Below are 5,206 nucleotides of genomic sequence, written 5' to 3' on the forward strand. Positions count from 1 at the left end.
TTGCATTTAATGTATCTTATTTGGATTTCGTTGGTAAATCAGTTCCTGGTAAAGTAGAATCTCCAGGCATTTCCGGACCTAAGTAATTTTTCCCTGAACGAAGAGTGATAGCCTTTACTTGCTCTTTCGGATTTTCTTCCGTATGGCTAGGAAGACTTCCCTCTTTTCAGGATGAAATTGATTTAGCAATTTGTCCAATTTGAACCTCCAAATTATGGATGCTAGATGAGTGGTTTTTAATAAGCTGAACGAATTTATTCTCGATCCGTTTAAAACCATCATCGTGATTACTTATTTTTCCACCGATATCATCTATAAATTTGTCGATTTTAGAAGATAAAGTGCTAATCGTATCTCTTGATTGATTTTGATAAGTATTGGTACGATTTTGATTAGCATTATTAGTATTATTATTATCTTTCCAGTTAAAGTTATGATGATTCCTCCATCCAGAATTATAAGTACTAGAATAAGGATTATTAGTTTGGTTTTGCCCTTGGACAAAATTTACCTATTCGATCTCGCTCATATCTTCGTAATCCACATCCGTTTGGATTGGATTACCGTTGGCATCGCATGGTGCCATAAACCTATCAATCTTGTGCGATAAGGCAGAAAATTGGGCTTGTAACATCGCGACTGGATCAAGATTCACTATACCTTTAACGGATGTTGTGGTTGAGAACGATGGTTTCGCCACTGGTATGTGTCCACGTTCTGCGGGCCACATACTGCTGTTGATTGCCATTTCCTCCAAAAGTTCTCTTGCTTGGGCGGATGTCTTCTTCATAAATAACCCTCCCGACATAGCATCTAATGAACCTCTAGTTGTAGGATTCAATCCATTATAAAATATTTGCATTAAAAGTGCATCGGGCAATTGGTGGTGTGGGCATAAACGTTGAAGTTCTTTAAAACGTTCCTAAGCCTCATAAAGAGTTTCATTATCATTTTGAGAAAAAGATGTTAACTCTTTTATGACTCTTGCGGTTTTTGCTAAAGGAAAATATTTTGATAAAAATGCTTGGGCTAATTATTCCCAAGTCGCAAATGTTGCGCCTGGCATAGAAGTTAATCATTCTTTGGCTCTATCCTTCAAAGTGAAAGGAAAGAGTCGAAGTTTGATTGCTTCGGCAGTCACATCTGGTATTTTAAAAGTGTCGCAAATTTCAAGGAAATTTGTCAAATGGGTGTTAGGATTTTCGTTAGGTAACCCATAAAATGTCACGTTATTTTGCAACATATTAAGCAAAGCAGGCTTAATTTCAAATTGGTTTGCCGTGATTCTGGGTCTAACGATACTATTGGTTACACCGGCCATCCCTGGCCTAGCGTATTCCATAAGTGTTGGTGGATTTGCCATATTTTTTTGGCTCGGAATTTTGTTTGTTTTTGTTTTTCTTGTCTTTCTTTTTCTTTTTAAGTGTCTTCTCAATTTCTGGATCTAACGGGTTTGGTGCAATGCCTGAACTTCGAGAACTGCGCATGAACTTGAAATTTTGCACGAACCGAAACTACCTTCAAAACAGAATTGAAAAATAAATATGTTAGTAAATTAAAATTAATAAATTATAAAAGTTAAAATAAGTATGTATAAACCTAGATTCGAAATAAAACACAAAAAATCTAAATTTTTGTTAAAAATTTTGGCGTTCCCCAACAACGGTGCCAAAAACTTGTTAAGCGATTTCCGCAAGTGTACGGGTTCGCTTGTAGTAATAAAAAGATATCGATCCCACAGAGAACGCTTTTCAACAAAAACTTATTTATGTGTAGATTAAATACGACTTAAGATTTATAAAAATAGATAATCGTTATTTGAAATTGGTTTTGAGATTGATAGAATAAGAATTAGGCTAGAATATGTAGAATGTTAGAAATCAATTCTGTTTTGAAAATGAATTACAAAACAGAGATGTTTAGTGTCTAAAATAAGAGATTTATTGTGTTCGTTTGCATTAAGCAAAGAAAACAACTTTAAACTTTGTATAAATTATAAGAAGTATAATAACGTAAATTCCTTCAATTAAAAGGCTTTGAACCGCAGACAATCCTCCTATGGTCGGGTTAGAAAGCTACCTTAACGAAATTAATTCTCAAAGAATGAATTTGCTTAAGTTTTCAACAAAGTTTCCTTGTAAAGATATTGAATGAAAACACCAGAACTCACTTCAGATCATTTACAGAAGTGCTACATAAAAATATATTGAATTGCATGAACTTTATTAGATGAAGTGTGAATTTGATACAAGTTTACAGAGAATAAAAAGCATGGAAGCATTCAAAACGACATGAAAGTTTCGGGCCGTCAATCCTTTCCTCAAACCTCGTTAGAGTTTGTCAGGCTCCGGGGTCGAATCCGCTACTTAATCTTCTCGCTGAATCTTCGGAATAGAGATGGTTCTTCTACTACCAAAATGTAAACTAGTCTGAACAGATCTTAATCTAAATCTAAATGCTACTGTGTTTGTAATTAATGAGTAAACAATGTGTGAACATCATATCGTTTTTACAAAATCGAACTTCTAACTCTGAATCGTTTGACTCAGAATTTCTGCATAAATTCTGTACTAAATCTTAACTCTCAATTCTTATTATTTCAACTCTGAATCAACTCTTTATTTATAGGTGTTGAAGAGTCGTGTCTAGGGGACGTGTCTGCTGCGAAGAGACATTTCTATCCACTCGAACGGACGCGTATCTTTGAAATCGAACATGTGTAAGATGTGCTGCCTGAAAATCTGATCTTACCGAGATAATAAAATCTCTACCGAGATTAGGGGGGTAAGTTTTCAGTCTTCAGAACGAAGGAGATAAGTGACTGGGCGACGCGTGTCGCGATCGAGAATAGGGAATCTCGGTCGCTACACGGGTGATTATTCCCGGCGTCGACTTCGTTCCTATCTTCGTTTTGGTGCGTTTTGATTTTCTTTGTCTTTGACTCTTTTTGTAGGGTTTTTCCTTCGTTTCTGATCATTTTCGCTCCTATTTGGATTTTACCAAATATTTAGGTACCTTGCATGAAAGAAATATATTCGGACGTAAAAGTACTCTAAATTGATATAAACAACACAAATTCATAGCAAAACTGACGTAAATATTAATGATATTTTAGGTATATTTTGGGCTTAACACTTAACAAGAAGAAGTTGCTGAGCAATACCTCAGCAATAGGGCAAATTATGAGGGGCTCACCTGGAGATGGACTAAGGAGCATGCAATGTGGATATGAGCTCCAAATGTGGTTATCTTTAAAATTCCAAATTTCCTTTATTATCACATAGTAAAGGAGATTTGAAATTTCAAGGACAATCGAATGGCAACACTCACCCCCCCCCCTTTTGTAATCTAATATAGAGTTTGCTATTCAGTTTATATGTATATGTATATTCAAGTCACATCAAAAGACATCTTATCGTTTGCAAGCCATATCAGAACATACAAGTAGCCCAAATTGACCCTTTACTACATGCTTCATACATGCTCAATGACCCTTTTACAATGTTCCTGCCATTTGGATTATACTCATTGAACAATGAACATGGTAATGAAGTCTATGGTGTTGTCACCAGAAGGGACTCTTTTTGTGCTGAATGCATCATAAACCTATCACCATGCTAAATGTTTTTGTTTACGATAACAAGCCAAGTGAAAAGGAACATCGTAAACATAATCATGCTTCATACAGTTCCGGTCTCCTAAACAGAACATCAACCATAAACTCGAATCTCTTTTACTATGTACCTGCCACTTGGATTGTACAGTTCATGAAAAGTGAGCACGGTGATGAAGTGTTTGGTTCTAACAGCACAAGCTTAGTCATAAACTTATGGTGTTAGAATCATATAACTTCATCACCATGTTGAATGCTTTTCCATAAGCAAACCAAGCGAAGTGACACGATACATAGTGATGGAGATTTAGTTTACCATATGACTATGCTTCACGGTACTAAAGTGACACAGAACATGCTATATATGTATATTCAAGTGACACAGATAGCAACAATTGACTATATCACCATACTTCACTGATTAAGTTATATATAAGTAGCACTAAGTATGTTCATACACATACTCATAGTCAGTTCTAGCTCCCTAAACAGAACATCAACCATAAGCTTCATAGCAATACACATAAACAACACCATGTTGAATGCTTTGCCAATCATACCACTACAAGAAATTTGATCTTCTATGACGGGCAAAAGTTGTCATGAAAATATGATTTTTCGTCACAATACATAATATGTGACGAAAATTTGTTGTCACATTGATCGTCATGGTAGGAGCGTGGTATTATGTATATATGACGTATTTTTCTTTTGTCATAAATGATTTACTTTTATATGACAAACATGAACATGTGTCACTGTATTGTTTTGTTTTAATGACGTTTATTTTGTCACTATTTTTGCAAATATTTTGTCACTTCAAAGTTCATTTCGTCACAAATAGTGAACATTTAAATGACGTATAACAAAATTTTGTCATCTAAAAATATAGTTAAGGTGACGAATTCTAATATAAGATTGAAATTATGTCGTTTTAGTGACGTTATAACTGTCATAATTTCTATCGCTCAAGATTAAATTTTGTCACGAGACTTAAATATTTAACACGAAATTCATATTTTGTCATTGAAAGATACAATTAAGGTGACAATTATCTATATTTCATTGAAATTGTAGAATTTTAATGACATGATAAATGTCATAATTATTGTCATTTTAAAATCTAAACTGTCACTAAAAGAGTATTAAGTTGTGGAAATGATATTGTATATAAAAATTCATGCCCATAGATGTAAGAGATGGTTTTTCATCTCAAGCTGTAGATAAAAGTTCATGTCGCATCAATCATATAAGAGATTTTATATATATGGCTAAAACTTTATTTGGTTATCAAGATTCATAACATAATAAAGTTAATTTTTCTATCTTTAATTAGTTGATACAATATACTATATATCCATCTATTAACTAACAGAAAAATTTCTAGCTCAAGCAGAAACATGGCTTCCATTACGAGGTTAAAAAATCATACCATTTGCTCCTCAACAAAATTACATCTTTGATTAACTGTGTTTAATATAATCAGAAAATGATGATAAGAACAATCTATTACCAACTAATTAATTCAAACGACAACAGATTGTGTATATACAATATCTCATCAACTTCATTTTAATTCTGAAGGATCCAAAA

General features: G+C 33.7%; 1 non-coding gene across 1 annotated transcript; it reads left to right on the plus strand.

Annotated features, from left to right (window-relative positions):
* Positions 1 to 878: 878 nt before the first annotated feature.
* On the plus strand, positions 879 to 985 carry LOC136216004 (small nucleolar RNA R71). Its single transcript, XR_010683002.1, has one exon. It is a non-coding gene; the product is annotated as a small nucleolar RNA R71 (small nucleolar RNA).
* Positions 986 to 5,206: the final 4,221 nt, after the last annotated feature.

The sequence above is a fragment of the Euphorbia lathyris genome, chromosome 1 (genome assembly GCF_963576675.1).
Source record: "Euphorbia lathyris chromosome 1, ddEupLath1.1, whole genome shotgun sequence".
Lineage (NCBI taxonomy): Eukaryota > Viridiplantae > Streptophyta > Magnoliopsida > Malpighiales > Euphorbiaceae > Euphorbia > Euphorbia lathyris.